This window comes from Salvia miltiorrhiza, chromosome 4 (assembly GCF_028751815.1).
Source record: "Salvia miltiorrhiza cultivar Shanhuang (shh) chromosome 4, IMPLAD_Smil_shh, whole genome shotgun sequence".
In the NCBI taxonomy this organism is placed as follows: Eukaryota; Viridiplantae; Streptophyta; class Magnoliopsida; order Lamiales; family Lamiaceae; genus Salvia; species Salvia miltiorrhiza.
Window position 1 is genome coordinate 48016944 of NC_080390.1, and position 23774 is coordinate 48040717.

Here is a 23774-nt window from a genome sequence, read left to right on the forward strand (position 1 = left end):
GAGGTAAGGCGCATCTGAAAAGGTAATCACCAAAAAGGAATGCTCTACAGAGAAAGGACGATCCTCTGTATCTCTGCATTTAATGCGGCCGTACTTTGATTGTGTGGCTTCCTTTTAATGTTGGAATTTCAGTCCGAGGAAGAATGTCAACTGATACTTGACTTTAGTATCAGTCCGCTGATTCCACGTAGCCAGCATTAGATGAATCAGTCATAACTGATTCTTCAGTTGAGAAACTCGTTTAGTCAAATATCAGTATTTGACTTTTGCTTTTAAACGCGAACAACAGTCGAGTTCTTCAGTCTTCAGTCTTTAGTCCTTTGTTCTTCATTCCTCCGATCTTCAGTCTTCAGTCTTCAGAACACTAAACAACTAGAAGATGAACTCTAACACTTGAGTTCGAAGGGTTCTAGTCTATTACAAAGAAAACTTAAGGATTTTTGTATCATCAAAACAAGGGTTAGGATAATTTATTAAGTCCCCAACACTTATATACTTTAATGTACAAATAATTTTAAAACTAATGAAATATATAAAATAATTTTAAAACATCGCAATTAAATTGCATAGATAATTTATGTTATAATTAGTACGTAATAAACAATCATTTACGATTTACTTTTATAAGGATTAATTGCCTCTAAATTCATAAACTTTGGTCAAATTTCATTTTTTTCACAATCTTCGAACTTCTAATTTAAAACTATGAACTATTAACTTTTTCGAAATTTCCTATGAGTCGCATTTTCGGCAAAAATAGGACACACGGCGCCGAAAATAACAAGAATGACGTAGTAGCATTTTAGTAGAAACATCTTCGTTTCTTGTGTCTTTTCCCCAAACCATCGAGTCAAGTGGACGACTGCGGGAAGGCGGCGGATTCTAAGGTTCATCTTCTCAGACCCTCGAGTCAGGCGGACGACGACCTTACCTCAGTTGTCCTGGCAAGAGGGAGACGAAGGTCGCCGGCGGCGTGAAGGCTTTGCTTGTCGCCAGAGTTTAGAGAGGAGATGCTCGACGACAGCATCACTATGGTAAACCGAACACAAGAGAGAGATCAGAGAGATGGCAAATTAGGGATCTAGGGTTTGGAGAAATGAGATGTCACTGCCGTCTGAAATACGAGCGGTGTTAGGTTGACTTTAGCTTTGAGTTTTGTAATGTTGATGCAGAGGGTCTACACCTTGATTCTGGATCGAACGTTGGATATGACTTGAACTTTGGGCTGCTTATACGAAGAATGCCTTTAGACTACTTACAAGAAGAACGACTTGAACCTCGATGGGACACAATATTGGAGAGAAGTTCGTTGTAGAGAATTATCCAATTCTTGAGCTCTTTAATTATGATTTGGTGTGTTTAAAATTGATATGGAGGCCTCTATTTATAGTTGTAGGTAGAGCTAGGCTTTGAGTCTGAGCCCGTAATTATGGGCCTAGGGATGATGTGACATGATTTTATTGGCTCTTGTATCAATTTTAATATTTGACTCTGATCACTAATTGTTTAGCAACAAAAATGATTGCAACTAAAACAGGTAATTGTAGCAAACAACAAGTAATCGAGTATCGTATCCACAGGGACTAAAAACCGAAACAACTCTAGCTCTCTCCTAAACAGACACTCACAGTAGACAGGCAAACGAAAATAAGGAGGATTGATTAACACTAAACGCAAATAGCAATAAATCAAAACACGTATGAAAAACCAAATATTAAAAGACAACTGATCCTAGAGTAGTAAATTCGTTAACTAAATCTACGCAATAAATCTATTAATCCTATGTACCAGTTTAATCCAGTTATGATGAGAGATCACTTAATTAATCAATCACTCTCGCTAGAGCAGCAACGATCGTAGATTAGTAAATTATCTATCTCCGTTAGGTCTCAAGAAAATCTACTAACTCCCAGTAGCTCCTAAGAATAGCTCCCTATGATCCACCTATCTGCGCTAGGTCTCAAGGTTAAAATCATATCATACATTTCTGAATCCGCTAAACAGTTATCTCCGCTAGGTCTCAAACCGAATAGCTAAACATGCAAACTATTGATCAGATAATTCACAAGAAATTAAGCACCAAGAATTATGAATCATAAACTGGAAGGCACAAAGGTATTAACAAATAAATTACATAAATTCAATCAACTATTTACAAACCCTAGAATCAGCTAAACGAAACTAGCCAGACATACTAAAATAAAACAGAAACATAATTAAAAGAACATCAATTGGAAGAACTGAATTATATAAAAATTGAATAAGAAGAATTGTAGCAGCTTGAATCTTCAATCTTGTGGAAATCCAATCCAAGCAGTAAAAACTGGAAAGCAATAACTAAAGCTATAAAACTGAAAAATTAAGTCTTGGAACTGAAAAACTAAGCTGGGACTGAAAAATAAAAATTGGGAACTGAAAAAATAAAGTTGGGAACCCTAAATAGGTCAAAAGAAGACCTATATATAGGCACAGGGGATAAATACAGTACAGAGCTCGAAAATACTGATAAAATCCGAAAATTCCGCAAACTCCCGAAAATTCGGAAATTTCCGTCGGACACTATTCACTGTTGCGCGACTTTCTTGTTTTGGCCATATCTTCCTCGTCCGAACTCGGATTTGCGAACCGTTTGCGCCTACGAACTCATATCGAGACAATCTATAACTTTCATTAAGACCATCAGTCCAAATTCGAACTCCATATTTCTGTAAAAATCATCAAAGTACGACCAAGTAACATATTTCACAAGATAAAGCAATTTAAGCACAAAACAATTATCCAACACTCAATTTCCTACTCCCTCCGTCCCATTATTGAAGACACACTTTCCTTATTGGGACGTCCCAATAATAAAGACACACTTCCAAATAAGGAAATATTTAGGACTTAATTATAACTAATTAATTGAACCTTAATTATGGTATAAATTAGTACAAAACCCTAAATCTACACATTTCAGCCGCCTCCCTCATTTCTCTCCACTCCCAACCCGCCGCCCATCTCCTCCCCCTTCTCGGCGGAGTCGCCGCCGGAGACCCACGGCCACCGCCGAGCACCCCTCGCCCCTCCGACCACCGAACACCCCTCGCCCCTCCGGTGAGACTCTGATCGCTCGCGCACACACTGACGGGGGCAGAGGGCCGAGCCCTAGCCCCGCCGAACAGCAGCGGCTCCGGTCTCCTTCCCCCAAAAACCCAGATCCGCCAAACCACCACCCTCAATTTCTAGGTTCGATTTGAGAGAGGAAGATAGTGGTGGATATGGTTCTGGGGAGGCGGAGGCGGAGGCGTCGCTCGAGATACGTGCGGGTCTGAAACCGCCGCACATCCTCTTCTCTTCTTCTTCTCCGGCCGCCGCAGCAGTGAGGCCACCACCCTCCTTCTGAAACCCTTCATCTCCGCCGCCATTCTCATGGTTCAAATTTTGGAATCGGGGAGAACAAAATTTCTAGCTTTGTTGTTTCGATTTCTGGATTCAATTTCTTGTTGTGTTGTTTCGATTTTCATGATTCGATTTTTCTGTTGTGTTGTTTCGATTTATGGATTCGATTTTCATGGTTCAAATTTCTAGATTCGATTCGGTTTTCATGGTTCAAATTTGGGAATAGGAATGTGAGGAATGGGAATGGCAGATTTCAATTTTGCTCTTGCTGTTTCGACGGTGGTCGGCGGTCGTGGTCGCCGGCGATTCCGCCGGAGGAGAAAAGATAGTAAAATGAGGTTACAACAATGGTGGAACTAAGAGAGAAAAAGAAGAATTAAACAAGTTTAATTAGATGTGGGCCACAATACTTTAGCACCTAAACTATCTCTCCTTAATCTCCGTGCCCAAATGAAGTGTGTCTTCATTATTGGGACGGAGGGAGTATAAAATTAACATCATATGAACATTAAAAACCATGGAAACATGAGTGTTATCAGACTCGCTGCCAAAAAGATTACTATATATCTTTATTTATAATGTATCTAATTTACAAATAAAGAAGATATAAAATTAACAAAAATATACATATTTATTTCCTCAAAAATTCGTGTGCCTACAAACACATCCATACCTACTGAAAATTAAATACTAATTAAGAATAAATTAAATTGTAATTTTAATTTCTTTAAACTATTATATATATATATATATATATATATATATATATATATATATATGGAGAGGTTCAAATAAGAACCACTAATAAAATAAGAACGGAGAACCATTTTAAGTCATTCGATCATCAAGATCTACGGTGGATGCATCATCTTGGTGGATGGATGCAGGTGCTGGGTTCGAATCCTGAAGGGAGAAAAAATATTATTTTTTTCGGATGGATTAAATTTAATAGCGGATGCATTAATTTGTATAGCAGATGCAGTAATTTTATTGGTTCTTATGTTCTCACGATAATTGTGGTTCTCACTATAACCGCACCATATATATATATATATATATATATATATATATATATATATAGGGAGAGGTTCAAATAAGAACCACTAAATAAAATTAGAACAGAGAACCATTTTAAACCATTCGATCATCAAGATCTACGGTGGATGCATCATCTTGGTGGATGAATGCAGATCCTGGGTTCGAATCCTGAAGGGAGCAAAAATTTTATTATTTTCGGATGCATTAAATTTAATAGCGAATGCATTAATTTATATAGTAGATGCATTGATTTTAATGGTTCTTATGTTCTCACGATAAGTGTGGTTCTCACTATAACCGCACCCTATATATATATATATATATATATATATATATATATATATATATATATATATATATATATATAGATATATATATAGGGGTGGGCTACCGTGAGAGCACATCTTAAAATAAGAAATAAGAGCAATTTTTAATGTATGAATTTTATATAGAACACGTATGAATTCGCTGTATAAAGATATGAATTGTGAAAAATAAATTTTTGCTACCTTTGGGATTCGAACTCAGGACCATAAATCCATCCCACAGGATTGTGAATCAACCGTAGATCTTGATGATCTAAGGGCTGAAAATGATTCTTATTTTATATCTTAAGAAATGCTCTTATTTTAGCCCATCCCTATATATATATATATATATATATATATATATATATATATATATATATATATATGAATATAGGTATATAAGAAAATTAAAAAAAAAAACATAATTGCACTAAGGGTGACTCTATTCGTAGCTAGCTTCCATTTTACTCATTATAGTCCCCCGTTTAAAATAATTATAAATATACTATTTTACCTTATTATTTATAGTCCACGATTTGGGGGCTACAATCTAATAGCCCCCGAAAACTGGACATGATCTACTTTTCAGTTTCATACATAACCTTCTCGATTCTATATAATTTGTTACTCTTCTCAATAGATTGGTGGTGGCTTATGCAACTTTAGTTTATCTGATGAATACCGTGAAGTAGATCCAAAATCACCCTCAACTTTTCTCTTCTCTTTATCATTGTTATTGAATTTCTTTACGAAAAAAAGTAAAAAAAAAAAAAAAAACTATTTCTTCCTAAATTTTATATAAAGTTATTCTTCTCATAGAGATATCAAATAAGTTGCAGATGAGTTAGAGAGCAAGATTGCAATTGCATCTCGTGCCACGTTATCTGTCAAATTCGTGCGTTATACTAAAAGAAGTAAATCTTGATTTCTTGCTCGATCTGCAGAAGATAATTGTAGATATTGACCTTGTCAACGAAAATCAGCAACCGATTACTAAAGCCCAATAAATTTTCTAATTCAAATTTAGTTAAATTAGCAAGCCCAAGCCGCCCAACATACCAAAAAGACCCAAAATTTAATACTCCTATAATTTTATATACTTTCCAAGAAGGATTCTGAAGTAGGATTTCGTTTAAACTTTTGTATTCACTTTGCCTCAAAAAAAAAAAAAAAAAAAAAAAACTTTTAATACCCTAGTTTTATATAGTTGGCAGGGTCGAGTTGTATTCGCTCAAAAAAAAAAAAAACTTTTGAATTGGGTCGAGTCGGTATCCTACCTGAACTTTTCGAGTACCCAACCCCAAAATTTGCCTTCAATGTCTATCCGCACCCGACTCGACAAAATATGTCCAGTATCTTAATATTTAATGTGACCGAAATCAAAAATAAAAAACAAAAAATAAATATGACAATCACAATTAGGGGTGAGCATAAATCGAACCGGACTGAAAAAATCGATCGAACCGATCATTTCTGGTTTGGTTCGATTTTGGAATTTCTGGGTCGATTTTTGGTTCGGTTCGCTAAGGTAAAAACTGACCAAGTATCGGTTTGGTTTCGATTTTCCGGCCATGGTTCAGTCGGGAACCGAACCGAACCGAACCGATACATATAGTATATTTTAGTAAATATATTATTTATTTTATATTTTATTATGTAAAATTTGAAAACCCTACCCCTAACTTACACTTGACACTCCCTACCCACCGCCTCCAATTGAATCTAGCTTAAGGGTGTGTTTACTTCGATAGAAAAGATTAGAAAAAGTATATTTTCCATCATTTTCACATGTTTCCTATGATGGATAATTTTCTCCGGTCAGGCTGAAAAATTCATTTGGGCAGCCCCTTTTCACTCATTTTCTCACAAATGTTGGATAATATTATCCTATTGGGAGGGTGTGAAAATATTTTCCAACATTTCAATTTGTTTATCCATCTAATTCTAACAAAGTAAACACATGATAAAAAAAGGAGAAAAAGATAATATTATCTCACTTTTTCTTATCCATCATTTTCAAACGAAAATTTTACTACCAAAGTAAACACACCCTAAGTGAAAACTCCTGATTCTCCTCCCCCGGTGACACTGCGCCGGTGCCACTCTGACCAGTGACCGCCTCCACCCCGGCTTCTCCTACGTCGGCTCGCCTATGACGACGCAGCACGAGCAGACCAGCACCAGTTGCGCCACCTCCCCACCCCGACTTCTCCTCCCCCGCTGATGCAGACCGGCGCCATCTCCCTTCTCGCAGCAGCAGCAGACCAACGAGTATGATTAGATTGTTTAGTTGCGAAGAGATTATAGGTGTTTAGATCTGTTTAGTTGGCGAGAATTTGTAGTGAGAATTAGTCGCTGATTTATTTTTGTTCCTTTTAAAGTCAAGACAAAATTTGTGGTGAGAATTAGTGGCTGAATTAGTTCATTTTCAGTTTTCAGATTGTTGTTAGTTTAGTTGCTATTAAACTCAATTAATAGGGTCTGATTTCAGATTATAGTTGCTATTAAACTGAATTTATAGTGGCTAATTTCGAAAAAAAAAAGAGAGTGAGAGAGAGAGAGAGAACAAATCGGTTCGGTACGGTTACCGACCGAAACCGATCGGTTTAGATCGGTTTGGTTTTGGTCGGTTTTTAGCCTTCTAATGGTTTGATTCGGTTCGATTTCAGGTTTTATAAATCGGGTCGGGTCGGTTCGGTTCGGTTTTGAATCGATGCACAACCCTAATCACAATATGTCCTAAGTATTGAGTATTCAGCGATTATTTTTTTTTAAAAAAAATCTGAATTTCAGTTTCCTCTTTCAAATTTGATATCAGGTTCCCTTTTCAGCTAAAGTGATGTTAAAAATTCGAAAAAATCACAAGCCAAACGCACGATAGTAATTCACCAGTTTTCTCAAATTTGGAAACATATACTATACGCAAATTCTTGTGTGCTCCATGGAGCACCGTGGTCCATAACACTAACACTTGCATTAAATAACACTAACACTATCTTGAAATGACACTAACACTATTTTGTTTTACAATTGACACTATCATGTTATAGTGTTAGTGTCATTTCGCTACAGTATTATTTATATAACATGATAGTGTCATTTGTAAAACAGAATAATATTGTTAGTAACATTTCAAGATAGTGTTAGTGTTGTAGTGGATAAAATCCGACTGACCAGCCCAGCCCTGCCCGACAGCGCTCGATTGCCCAGCTCGAATCTGCCTTGGCAACTCTAACTCTGATATGCCTCGGCTCTGACTCTGCCCAGAGCGATCTCTCGGCTCCGGTAGCGGCGTGATCTCCCTGCTCTGTCAGCGGCACGATCTCTCTGTTTTGGCAGAGGTGCGATCCCTCTGCTCTGGCAGCGACATGACCTCTCCGCTCTGGCAGCGGCACGATCTCTCTGCTCTGGCAGCGACATGATCCCTCTGCTTTGGCAGCGACATGATCCCTCTGCTCTGGCAGAGGCGCGATCCCTCCGCTCTGGCAGCAGCGCCATAGTAAACATTTCAACACGAAAGTATACAAACTGGATTATAAGCTTACGAAAACCTAGTCAACGTGGCTGACTAGGTCAAACGAAGGTTACGGCAAGTGGACTCTGAAGAAGTCGGAACCGTTAGGGTTTCAAGGAGCATTCCAGTAAACCCTAACCCTAGCCGCCTCCCTGCAGTCCCGTAACCTATATATACTAATTCACTAACACAATCAGGGGAGGGACAATCACTCATATCCACTCTTGCACGCGCACACGATCTCTTATTCCCGATCTCCCCGTTCTTCCGTTCCGCCTCCATGCTCACAACTCTCAAAGGTTCCGATCGCTCGACTAGCCCCGCTAGCCCGGACGTCCGTCGTCCCTTAGTCCACACCGCTCATTAGCTTTCATTCAACTTTCGGGACACCCCGATCTTTCGGATACATCACTTATTACTACCAGTTATTTATTTCGTTACGTTACTTACGCTTATTATTTCCATCAGTTTACTGACTTGAGCGTCGGAGGCCCTTCCAACGACACCCCCACCGGTGCTCTTCAGAGGGCTCTAACGTTGCTTGTGGTTTGAGGTTGCTAGTGCCCATCGATCCAGACGTTACTGACGTCACTTCCGTAATTGTTGGATTCACCCCCTACAAGTGTTAGTGTCATTTGTAAAACAAAATAGTTTTAGTGTCATTTCAATATAGTGTTAGTGTTAGTGTCATTTGTAAAATAAAATAGTGTTAGAGGGTGTTTGGCTAAGCTTATTTTGAAGAGCTTATAAGCTCTTGGAGCTTATAAGATGTTTCAAGAGCTTATAAGATGTAATTTTTATGAGCTTATAAGTTGTCAAAGTGTTTGGATAATTGAGCTTATAAGCTAGAGAGAGAATTTTTATTAGAGAGAGAGAATTTTTTGTTATAGAGAGAAAATCGAAGAAAAATGAACTTGAATGATATATAATGAAAATAATAAATTATAGCTGAAAAATATTTGTAAAATGATTGCTGCATATGAGATTATAAAAAAAATAAGTTGGGGTAGAGGAACTAATTTTTTGGGGAGCTTATAAGATAAGCTCTAGGAGCTTATTTTTGGAGCTTATAAGCTGTTTGAGAGCTTATTTTGTCAAACACTTTGGAGGAGCTTATAAGCTCCTAAACAGCTTATAAGTTCAGCCAAACATTTTCTTAGTGTCATTTCAAAATAGTGTTAGTGTCATTTAATGCAAGTGTTAGTGTCATGGAGCACGGTGCTCCATGGAGCACATAAGAATGCCTCTATACTATAATAGTGAAGATGATGCTCCGTCAACCAAGCTGCTCCATCAGTGAAAGTATGTTCTTGCCAATCTTCTCAAACTCAGCTTTATATCACCAAAATTTACAAGAATATGTCTCTAAATTTGAAGTGTCAGGTTGAATTTAGGTCCTACAATTATTTACACCACAAAAATGCTTGTAAATATATATTTAGCTTCATTTTCCATCTAAAGTTTGCCTCCAAGATCAGAAAAAAATGTTCATACTAAAACATGAGATTAGAGGTAGAGGATTCAACAATGGTTCATTGATGGGATTAAAATTAAAATGTTCAAAATTTGAGATCAGCATTCTCTACAACAAGACAGTTAAAAATCCATGACTCTTCTTCATCAAGTCTTTACCTCAAAATCATATCGATTAAAAAAACCTCGAATCCAACAATCCAAGCACACTCCAACAAATAAATCGAGGTCATATAATTCAATCAATAGTTGAGCAAATGGAATACAAATACAAGGAACTACAACTTAAAAGCAAGCAAAATTTTCTATTCTCCCATTTAGACGTTTTTTATTCGCTATAAAGTTCTATATGAAGAACCATTACATACATTGTGGATTACTCTCTCGTCCCATTTTGATAGTTCACATGATTACTTTTTCACATGTATTAAGAAACTACCATGGACATTATTTGAATAATATAATTTATATATAGTTATTCTATTTTATCCTGATTTATTTTTTTCACATATTATCTTCACAAACATTACCTAAGGTTATTTTAATAAAATAAAATTTTAATGCATTTTAAATTTAAAAAGTGTACTACATATATATCTTGGGATATTTCAAAAAATAATATGGAGTCATCAAAGTAGAACGATCCAGGAAGAGTAGTTTGATTTATTTTTTCGAGAAATTAGAAAGCTTACATTGCAATATTGACATAAACCCAAAATCTGTGAACCTTACAGATTACTGTTTAGTAGGAGATAAGATTACTGTTTAGTATAGATACGATTACTGTTTTTAAATATAAGATTGGCAAAATATTCACTTTATTGGATTTTCTAGAACAAGTAAAGTAGATAATATACCATGCTATTCTTATATTTGATGTATTCGTTAAATTGAGTAAGTCATATCGAATTTGGCCAATTTGTTTCTCGTATGTAATTTGTGAGTTCTTATACAAAAATGAAATTTATTCGGAAACACAAATATTTTTTCTGGTCATAATACTTAATAAAGGTCAACTTAATTCGTTGTTGAGCCCAACAATTTAGATTGTAAACTCTATTGATGTAATGTTGGGCATGAATTTGCTAATTTTAGTCAATACTTTGAGTACATAATTAAATCCATAAGTTCCATTTTTTCAGAGAGTTTTTGTTTTTATAGATTCAAGTTATGAAATCATTCCTTTAAGTCCCCCTCCCTAAACAGGGTGCTTTCTACTTTGTTGATAGGCACTTGGGATTCATTTCTAATTTATTCCATTTCAAATTTCATTTAATCTTAAGCACTTCAGCATAAAATTCAAAATTATTATCAGGATTCATTAGTCCAATCGGCTTATATTTAACTTGTAACATTTAATCCAATAAGGATATAGTATAATTTTTTAAGCTTCAATGTTTTGTCGTAAATATTAATTAGAGTTCATCATATAATAATTTTTTTTATAACAAATAACTTTAAAATAGTAAAATTAATAATAGGATATTGGAAGACAAAAACTTGTGAGACAAATGATCCAAGTCAGGAAATAAGTATAGGAAACTATTTTAATAACCTTGAAACAATATAAAAAGAAATTTAATTTATTTAACGCATTACACTTAATATATTTCTGTTAAGTAAAGTAATAAGACATTAATGATCGATATAGTCATACATGTACTATTCAAGCACTACAAAAAAACGCAAAATTTCCGACCAGAGTTACCGGCAGCAGAGCTGGTAATTACCGGCGGCCCACCGACGGCGGAGGGAGCGACCTGTGTTTTTCAAAATAGCGGCGGCAATACCAATGGCACGGATGTCGCCGGTGATCATCGGCGGCGGCGGCGCCGGTATTGTTAATATTAATTAATTTATATATTTAAATATATTACCGGCGGCGAAGACCGCCAATGACGTCCGACAATAGCACCATCGCCGTCCGGTCAACATTACGTCCGACAATAGCACCATCGCCGTCCGGTCAACATTACCGGCGGCGCCGCCGTCGCTAATCACCGTCAGCACATGCCGCCGGTAAAATTCCGGCAAAACTACGCCGATCGACGATGAGTTTTAAAGACGGCGGCACCGCCATTATTTGTCGGCGGCGGTCTTTTGCCGCCGGTATATGGATCACCGACTCCATCGTCAATCGCCCACCCCCAGACACCGGTGTCGTCGGTAATTATGGTAATTTTTGTTAGATTAAAATTTATAGATTAAGTATGAATAAATAAATTTTAATTAATTTATATTATGAATTTGTTTGTTTATTAAGTATGAATTTGTTAGATTAATTTATTTATTTTAGATAAATTTGTTAGATTAAGTAAATTTTAAGTTGAATCAAGAATCTTAAGTAGAAATTGAATAATCATTAACATGATTCTTCACTAATCTAATTTGGAATCAAGAATCTTAAGTAGAATCCCAACTAATCACTCTTCAATTGAAGAATCTTAACAAGATTCCTCACTAATCTAGTTTGGAATCAAGAATTTTAAGTAGAATATCAACTAATCATTCTTCAATTGAAGAATCTTAACAATATTATTCACTAATCTAGTTTGGAATCAAGAATTTTAAGTAGAATATCAACTAATCATTCTTGAATTGTGGAATGTAAACAAGAATCTTCACTAATCTAGTTTGGAATCAAGAATTTTAAGTAGAATCTCAACTATATAATCACTCTTCAATTGAAGAATTTTAACAAGAATCTTCGCTAATCTAGTTTGGAATCAAGAATCTTAAGTAGAATCCCAACTATATAATCACTCTTCAATTGAAGAATCTTAACAAGAATCTCCACTAATCTAGTTTGGAATCAAGAATCTTAAGTAGAATCTCAACTATATAATCACTCTTCAATTGAAGAATCTTAACAAGCATCTTCACTAATCTAGTTTGGAATCAAGAATCTTGAGTAGAATCCAAACTAATCACTCTTCAATTGAAGAATCTTAACAGAATCTTCACTAATCTAGTTTGAGGAGTTTATGAGGCAATCGGGTCAGCTACCTTGTTCCCCTACTGATGATTAGGTCTCAGATCCCTGGTCCATCGTCCTGACTTTTATGTATTTATATTTTGTTGAACATTTTATTTCATGTTTTGGAACAACATTACACTTGCACTTTGTTTTTATATTTATGTTTTCTTGAACTATTTATTTCATGTTTTGAAACAACATTGCATTTACATCGTTCTCTATCCCCTATGTATTGTGATTGTATAATTAAGTCGAAAAATATATGTACTTAAAAAAAGGTAACCTAGATTGAATTCAACGTATGTAATTGAATTAAAAATACATTACAATTTACAAATACCAAATTAAAATACTTATTGTGTATAAACTAGATTGATAAAAAAAATTAATAATAATAAAAAAATTAATTATTAAATATTTTTTCGACATAAAAATAAGGACGGAAACGAGACCGATCCGTAATTAACAACATCTCTTGGATATCATCTCGACATATTTTAAGGTTATGAATATATAATATTGTATATTGAAATAGACTTTAAATGAATTAATATGTACTAGATATATCAATAATATGAATATACTGTACTGGTGACCACTCGAAAGGAACTTCAAGGTTAAGCGTGCTTGACTTAGAGCACAACTAAGATGGGTTACCGACTGAGAAGTTCGTCTAACGTATGCAATACTGTATAAAAACGGAAATACTTGTGGGTATAAATAAATAAAATAAAATAAATAAAAACAAATTGCTGGTGGCAGGCCCTGCCGCCGGTATAACTCCGGCCAAAAAACGTTGATCCGGCAAGCGGCGCGCCACCGCCGTCCGGTCAACGTTACGGGCGGCGACTTTGCCGCCGCTAATCACCGGCAGCAATAGCCGTCCGGTCAATATTACCGGCGGTGGTCGCGCCGCCGCGTAAAGGTCTGGCATAGCTCCGCCGATCGACGACGACATTCAACGGCGGCGTCACCGCCGTTAGTTACCTGCGGCGGCCATTTGCCGCCGTTATACGAATCACCGATGAGGAAATTATCGGCGGCAACTCGCCGCCGGTGATCTCAATATCGGCTGCCGCCCTATGTTCACCGACGGCAAACGTTGCCGGTAATCTCAATTTTTTTTTGTAGTGTAGAGGGATGCAACTAATATTAAATAAAGTAAGACAATACAACTAAATAAAACAATCAAAAGATATTATTATCAAAATAAAAATAAATATTGAAATTGAACCCTAGAAAACATATACTCCTATAAATTAACTAGATTTTTTCCTTTCCTTTTAAATTTATAATTAAAGAAAAAAACAAGAAGAGAAAAACAAAGTCTTCACAATAATTTAGAATGATCTAAACCAAATTACAAACAAAATTAAAAAGGACGATCTTAGATGAAAGAGTTCGTTCTCCAACAAATAAAAGTTAAAGTTACTTAATCACTTTTTTTTATAGGAATATTGGAATATAGTCACATATCATCAAATTGTCCATGTACGACAGATAACATCATCACTATGTTAATCACGTTATAAGTGGTTGGAAGTTGAAGGTTGACAAACCTATATATTAATAAATATAATCGCCACATTTGACCTCTTTGATTCTTGACCCTTAATTTTGTAGTTACACTTTAAAATAGCACATTTAATTTGATACATATTCAATTTTCAACTTCATTCGGTTATAACGTCTAACCAAAGTACTACCACCAACAATTTCAACCTCCTTTAATAAATGGCACCTTCAATAAATAACTTGATTATTAACATTATGGTTCATGACTAGTGCATGTTCGAAATAATAGACTTTGTTATTTATGTAAAAAAACTGTAAAAAAAAATGTACGCGCCTCAAATTTTTTAAACAATTGAATCGAAGGGTGTTTTTAGGTTAGAATTGATAGGAACGAACTCAAATTAAAATAAGTAAAGTTTTCTATTTTATATACTAATATGTCTATTTGTAAGATAAATAAATAAAATGGCATGTTTAAATAAATAAAAATAAACATTAAATAGAATCAAAATATTTTAAAAAAAGCAAAATATAGTTTAAAATAAAATGAAATTATCCACATCAAATACTCAATAAAAATCTGAATTTGAAAACGTAATTTTCAAATTTGTATAAAGTTTAATGATAATTATAGTTATCAAATAAATTTAAATTATTTGATAATGAATATTAGCATTACGCATATTTATTACTCCATAAAGTATTATGCGTGATAATAAATAAATAAATATTTTCATACATAAACATAAATAAAATTTGTAATATTTTAATGAAGAAAGAGAAAATAAAATATTTTAAATTTTAATTTTTTCATAACTTATTCGTTTTGAATTCTTTTTGAATAATTTTTATACTATATTAAAAATCTTGTCACAAACTTAAATTTAAGATCAATATTGAATATTTTTTCATGAATCAAATCTGTTGATATTTAGAAAAAAATTAAAATAAAATAAAAAATAGAAGAGAGAGAAAAATTGGCGGGAGAAGAGAGAGAAAAAAGAGAGGAAAAAAACTCATTTTTTATACTCACGCATCCACAAAACATAGTTTTAGAAGGGGCGAAACAAATTTTAATAAAAACAGTTGAGCGTATTGTAAGTGGAGAAGAGGTCCCACTAAAAAATAGTGTTAATAATAATAATTAATTGTATTATGAGTGGAGAAAGAGACTTACCATGAAATAGAAAGTTTTAAAAATTAGAAATGAATTAAGTTTTTTAGGGAAATAAATGAATTAATTTGGTAGATTCCAAATATAACAAAAAAAAAAAAAAAATGAACGAATGGAGTATATTATATAGATTTTAGAAGTACAATATAGCTTAATTTCTTAAGTCAAACATATGTATTCCACCGAAAAATGCAAGTCGACGAACTATTATATACTCTCCATGCTCATGAAATATATTTATATATTTTTATTTTCGTTTGTTCAAAAAATATCTTTCTAATTATTTTTGAAAATAATTCCATTAACTATCATTCTTACAATTCTCATATATTTACATATACTAATTCCACGATATATTTATTTATTTTTAAAATTTTAAATTATGTAAAAATATCAAAATGTCATCATTATTTATGAGTTATATTAATTGATAACAAAAAATCATATTAATTCAATATTAATATTTGATTTAAAATAGTGTATAATAATATTATCAACTTAATGAGTATAATATTAAATTTAATGAGTATTGTATAATGATAACTAATCATATGTGTAAAAATAAATAAGTTTAGAGATTATAAAACAAATAATTTAAGTCAATCTCATTTTGAGTAAATATATAACACTAAACCATCAATATAAGAAAATCAATAACCGTCATTTAATATAACAATTTTGAACTCTTAAAGTTTTTTAATGTATCATTATGAAAAGTTCATATTTGTCCAAAACTAATTAAAAATCGGAATATAAAAAGGAAAATAACAACAAATATGTTTATATAAATAAATAAATAATTCATACACATAGTTAAATAAATCTATATAATATTTAAATTCTAATTTTATGATATATAACTAATTTTTTATTTATTTTTCCTTGCTAAGACTTTTCCCTTGCGAGTTTTCTTGGCAAGGTTTTAACGAAGCTCAGCCCTTAATCTGCTTTTTCTGTGCTTTCTAGGGTTCTATAGGTTTTTTATTTTCTTTTTAATAATATTTAATTTTACAAATTAATACAAATTTTCTTCTCCTTAATTTCATTAAAAATTACTACTATAATTTCAAAATATTTAAATTTAAAATAATTATAACTAAACAATCATGTCAACTCTTTAGAAAAGGGGGGGAAATCTACTTAGTTTTTCATCAGTAAATGAAAACAAAATGAATTAAGAGTATGATATTCAACATTAGAATAAATGAGACATAACAAAAATTAACTTTGTCATTTTAAGCAATCATAATTTATTCATTTTAAACTTATTTTTTATAATTTTACACTGAATTAAAAATCTTCTCATAATCTTTAATTTAATATTCATATTAAATATTTTTTCATGAATCGAATTAATGATTTTTTGAAAAGACTTGGAAAAGAGAGAGAGAGAATTTTTAGGTAATTAAACATCTTTTTTGTATTATATACTATAACTTGCTACTAATAGATTCCACCACTTTTGAAAAGTGGTGGATGCATAGATTATTGTTTTGAATGACCTATCATTTTTGTGGGATTCGTATCCACTCCCTAAATGTATAAATAGTTTTTTTTTTTCGAAATTCGTGTTATCTACATTTAAATAAATGTTTTATGGACGAAAAGAGTATCTAATACTCCCTCCGTCCACGAAAAAGTGCCCCATTTGGGTGCCGGCACGAATACTAAGAAAGCTGATAAAATTGTTTTGAGTGGGGTAAAAATTACAATAGGGGTAGTTCTAATGACATTGATTAGTTTGTTAATATTTTCTTGTCTTTTAGTTGTTAAGAGTTTAAACAATCATATTCTTTATTGAGTTCGATTTTAATGTTAAAGACTAGTATTTAATTTTTATGCCTCTTTTAATTCTTGTGTTTTTTTTTTAACATATTCATTCTTGTTTTTTTATGCCTATTTTAATGTTAAAGACTATTTAATTTTTATTTTATTGTGTAATTGTAGAGAAATCAATTGATTAGTTGGCACTAATATATAAAAATAAAATTAAATTTACTTTAATTTGTCAAAATATAAATATAAAAATTATTATCCACACATATATTATGTGTGGTTTAAAAAAAAATAATAGAGGTGCACACCAAATATAAAAATAAACTTTATTAAATAAAATAAAACTTAAAAAAGAATTACCGCCATATAATAATTGTACAAATAAATTTTCTGCTACACATTTTAAATGTCAATAATTAATTGAAAGTTTCAAATTGTTTCACCTACACATTTTTCAAAATATGTGTGGGTAATTATGTGTGGGTAAAACATCAATTAAGATTTACATAAATAATTAAATAAAGCCAAAATATAAATGTAGCTAAAAATATTTTCCCACGTTTCTTACATGTCAAGAATAAATAATGATAAAAACTCATTACCCACGCATACATAATTTAGAATTATGTGTGGTTAATAACTTTTATTAGTTTGCCACGTTGGCACAACAAATTTAAAAATAAATTTTATTATACATAAATAAAACTTAAAAATAACCGTAAAATAATAAATGTCACGAAAATATTTTTGCCACACATTTTAAATGTCAATAACTAATGATTTTTTTTGTGTGAATTACCTACATATTTTGAAATTATGTGTGGCTAAACTACCACACATTATATTATGTGTGGGTAAAAACTCAATTTCTTGTAGTGCGGAATTCACACGTGAAGTCGAGTTAATTTTCAGAACATATTTATTATTCCATTGAGCTAATCAACAAACACACATAGCCCAAAAACAATTAAATCGGGCTGTAGATACAATTGGAGATATAATTTGGAGGGTTTGTGTGTATTTCTTCCACTTGTTTGAGTTCAGAGAAATAGTAATTTAATTTTGGGGAAAATAGGATTGATTAGGCGTGGGGGAGTTGGTTTCGTAGTTTTAATTAGTGAATTAATTGTGTGGGTTAATTGCATAGATTAAATAAAAGTGTGGATTTATTAATGGCAAAAGTTGTAAATAAATTGAAAAGTAAAGGGTATGAATGTACAAAAAGGTAAACAGAGCACTTTTTCGTGGACAAAAAAAAGGGGGTAAGTAGGGCACTTTTTCGTGGACAGATGGAGTACTAATTGGACGTTAAAATTAGTGTAGATATTCATACGAAATCTGATAAAATTGAACTTAAAGCGCATATTAATTTCTGATTGTTCCGCGCCCGATGAAAAAACATTACGACTTTGATCTATAATGGGTTAATTAATTCAACAAGAATAAACCTGAACTGATTTTTTTTCATCGCATAAATCTGTGAGCCATCAATCAACGCATGAGGTCGCAATAAATGTGGTGATTAACCGTTATCTTTGATGTAAGTTTGAGAGCATGGGGTATGTCTGTTTTTGATGGAACACTACACTCCTAATCTCATCTCTTCTAATCTCATTGGTCCAACCACTACCCACCATCTCTCACTCTCAATTGGAGAGTTCGAGTTAGTTTTTAAAAATCATAAGAGCATCTAGAGTAGGATGACTTGATAACTTACTTGATAGAAGTGGGGGATCATAATGAGTAAGGAGGCCACAATGGGATAACTTGATAGCTTATTTGATCTTTTTAGTTTTGATTTTTATATTTTTTATTAAAATTTAATTGCATATTTTAAAGGGTTAAGTACCAGATTCCCCCTATAAATGGCGTCCTTATCGCGTTTAGCCCCCTACCGTCAGGGGGAGAGAGCTGCCCACTACCTCAACGTGGCTTTATCGCACCAATTTCCCTCCGCCTTTTAACGTCCGTTAAAGGGGGGAGGGGGGGAATTGGTGGGATAAAGCCACGTTGAGGTAGTGGACAGCTCTCCCCCCTGACGGTAGGGGACTAAACGCGATAGGGTCGTCATCGATAGGGGGGAATCTGGTACTTAACCCAAAAATATTTTTATGATCTGTCTCTCCCTCTCTCAAGCTCTGCCACCGCGGCTCCTCCTCCGGCGAAGGGCCGTTGGCCGGCCTCTATCTCCGTCGCCTCTTCCACTACCATCGTCACCAGCACCACCACGTCTTCCTCCGTCTCCACAAGTTCAGGAACCAAAAGTTCAACACCCAACAGTTTCCACCACCATCCCTCTCTCCCCCGCCTTTGCCTCAAATTTTGGCTGTAGGAGCTTCGCCGATGAAGACGGCAGAATCCACAGAAACCTAGATCTGCAGAGAGAGAGCCCATTCCGTATCTTGGCAGTCCATTTCCCCCACTTACGACTGGGGCCTCTGAGGGGTAGGTCGACGCTGACGAGAATGGAGAGGTGGCGGACATCATCGTGAGCGTTGAGAATGCTGAGATTGGCGTCGGAGCCGGCGAATTTATAATTCACTTTTATGACACCAATGGTGCCACCGCTGCTTCCGCAAACTGAATTTAGAGAGAGAAAATTGAGGAGCGGCGGGAGAAGGGGGAGCAGTAGAGGGCGGAAGTGCGGCTCCATTTTCTGTTTCTCACCTTCTTCGACGGGCAACCGATGCCGATTGGCTTCGCCGGAGGGAGCAGCAGCGGCGGATTCTGCCAATTAGCTACGCCGAAGGTGTCGATGGGTGTGAGGCGGTGAGGCGCCAGATCTGAAAATCAAGGAGAGAGAGAGAGAGAGAAAGATGAGTGGGGCCCTCCTGAATTTTTTTTTAAGTACCAAATTCCCCCTATCGATGACGTCCCTATCGCGTTTAGCCCCCTACCGTCAGGGATGAGAGCTGCCCACTACCTCAACGTGGCTTTATCGCACCAATTTCCCCCCCGTCTTTTAACGTTCGTTAACGGGCTAAACGCGATAGGAACGCCATCGATAGGGGGAATCTGGTACTTAACCCTATTTTAAATAACACAATTTACTTAAAAAATAAATTGCATTAATTTTATAAACCTAAAAATTACATTAAAAAAATAATAAAAATCTAAAGACATAACTTCACATCGGCACTCACTCGGGCCCAGTGTCCCTTTATTTGGCCGTGTTTGAGGTTGGCGCTGATGAGGGAGTTCACCCGGTCGAGAATCTGTTGCCAATAGGCCTTTCCCTTTAGGTCGACACTCTGGATGGCGCCGTTGGTCTCTTCTATCCAAATTTGGACAATTGGGTCCGTCTCCTCGGGGGTGTAGGTGTGACGGGGGTCCTTCCTTCCTCCAGCATAGGAGCCGGCGCCTTCTCTTTGAAGGCCATCGCCTTCCGCCGCCCTCATTTCTTGGACTTCGACGCATTGTAGGCGGGCGGTGCCTCTTCCTCCTCGCCACTTTGACGAGGTTCCTCCTCCAAGTTGAAAACCCAAAAAATCGGGATGATAATCGTCAGAGAGGTAGGGAACCCAATTTGGATCGTAATAGTTTAGATTGTATGGATCCATTTTTGTTGAGAGAATTTGAGAGAGAATGAGGAAGAAAATGATTGTGGTGAATGCAAAAATGGTGGAAGGAGTATATAAAAAAGAGGGGCAAAAAAAAAAAAAAACAAATGGCAATGGTCGAGTGACCGATTTTTTTTTTTTAAGTAGGCAAAGAGTCGTTGCAATTTAAAATTCGATTTTTTTATTGGCGCGTGCACCACACACGCCTTACATTTCAGCCATCGTGCCTTACCCGAAAAATCGAATCTCCCTCTAGTCACCTTCGGCTGCAGTGGGGTACTCGATACCTAGCTTACTCGAGTAAGTGGGATCGAGTATGCCACTATGAATGCTCTAATAAATTTTACTCCCTTCGTCCGACTTATCTTGACACAATTTCCCTTTTAGTTTGTCCCATTTATAATAACACTTTCCAAATAAAGTATGAGGTCTCTATCTTCTCTACACACAAAATAAATGGGTACCCATTTTACATTTTTAACCCTTTATTCTTAATTTCCGTGCCCAAATTAAATGTGTCAAGATAAGTAAGACGGGTGAGTAATAGTAATAATTTTTTTTTTTTTGAAATTTCTCATAGTGTGACTTTTCGGTGAGTTTTTGACGTGGCGCAGAATTTGGATGATGTGGCATATTTAACGGGGTAAATTTGGTCTAAAATCATATTAAATTCTAATATTTTGATTTTTCTCACATTCTTCAAGCCTGTTTCATAATACACAATAGATCTTTTTTTTAGTTTCCCACGATAACATTTTGATTATGTAATCGCAGTTAATTGTCACGTTATTTACATTTTTGGCCAGAATCCGACATTGTGAGAAATTGAAAAAAATGATTTGTTGTATATTATGAAATATGAATGAAACGATGGAATGAGAAACGACGTCGTTTGGGTTGGGTTGTACAAGGTTAGGTTGAAAAGTGTTGGGATGAAACACACCTTTATTCATGTGTTGGGGTTGATATTGATTATTTATTTTGGGCTCTTACTATTCTGATTAAAATCATATAACTTATCTATGTAATCACAATTAAATACCACATCATTTACATTTTTTTCCAAATTCTGTAATTGTGGAAATTTTTTTTAAAAATGATTTATTATGTATTATGAAACATGAATTAAAGATTGTGGGAAAATCCAAAATGTTAGAATTTATTATGGTTTTAGATCAAATTTATCTCGTCAAATATGTTACACTATGAAAATTTCCAAAAAAATACTCACTCCGTCCACGAAAGAACTTCCTATCTTTCCTTTTTGGGACGTCCACAAAAGAACTTCCTACCTATTTTTGGACTATACCCCACCACTTATAATCCTCTTACTTTTCACTTTTCACAACTCCCAATATTAATTATAACACATTTTCACCACTCCCAATACACTCAACTACCTTTTATCCACTCTCAATACACTCAACAATATTTTTTCTTAAAACCCGTGTCACTCCCTCCTAGAAAGTTCTTTCATGGACGGAGGGAGTATAATTTATTGTGTATTATGAAATAAGAATCAAATATTGTGGGAAAAATCAAAATTTTAGAATTTATTATTGTAATGACCCGACTTTTAATTGAGGATTTAAAATCTTCTAAGGACTGATTAAGGATTTATTATGATAATTAGGGTTCGGCATCCATTAATAAAATACGAACTTATATGAATTTGATGATTTATATACGTGATGATTTATTTTTATTTTTATTTTCAGTGGACGATGCACTCAAAATATATTTTGAGTCCATTAATTTATTAATGAGGATTTAACATTGAAGTGTTAAATATGAAAATTTTATTAATTACTAAAGTTGATCCATGTGGTTAGTTAATTTATTAAATTGACAAGCCCAAATGGATTTTATACTTCAAATAAGAATTAGTCTTGTATGTGTCAATGTATTTAAATGAGTTTGGAACCATATAATTAATGTATTAATCTCTTAGATTTTTTGATGATTAAATTTGATTAAATCCTAAGCATGCTGAAGAATTTCAGTCATACGCATGCTGAAGAATTTCAGACATACGCATGCTGAAAAAGAATTTCCATATTCATACTTATCAAGCCACCCTCATCCATGTCCATGTTCATACTGGTCAGCTGAATAATTTACACCATCCTCATCCATCCAAGCCACCCCATTTTTCTTTAAAATCACAGCACTTTCACCATTCTCACACCACCATTTTCAACTACTGCAGCCCATTTTCAACAGCAAGATTTACGGTAATAATGAAAGGAAATGTTTCCCTCTTTCAATTTTCTTCACTGCAGATTTCTAACTTATGCTATACACATAATTATGCAGAGACAAAAATCCACCTATTCAAGGTATCATCACCCTTTCGTTGTCAATTTGCAGCGAACCACCAAAGCCACATACAATTTCTTGATATTTCTCTATGTGTTTACATATGCACATATGAACTGAAATATTTATAAACTCAGTGTTTAATTTGCAAGAAAAGAAATTCAGATTTGATTAAGCAATTACAGATTACAGTATGAGAATGATATGTGCTAAGAATGCTATGTGTGAACTGATTTGAGGCTTGACTGCTGTGTGTGCGTGTGAGTCGAGGTCAGGGAACGGCAGCCGCGGTGGCTGCCGGTGGTCGACGGAAGGCGGCTCCCCGCCATGGTTCCGATCTGCCAAAGGAAGGAACAGAGGAGAGGGTTTTCAAATTTTAATTTAGAAAAGGGAAGGGATGAGGGAAGGAAAAAGAAAAGGGGAGAAAGGAAATTAGGGCTTACCTTTAAATTCAACGGACGACGGAGGCGGCGGCTCCTGGCCGTCTGTCCACCGGCGAAGGGGAGGACGACGCGGCAGCGCGGTGGTGGTGTCTGCGTGCGCGCGTGTGAGTGTGTGTGAGTCAGTGCGAAATTGAGAGAAGGTGAGAACGAGCGAAGGGAGGAAAGGTGGTGGCCGTGGTCTTGACGCGGCAGCGGATCTGCCGCGAAGACGACGGAGGCAGCGGCGGCGCACCGCTTTGACGGCGGCGAGCGTCCTGTTTACGGCGGATAGACAGACAGAGGCGAGAGGGTGAGAG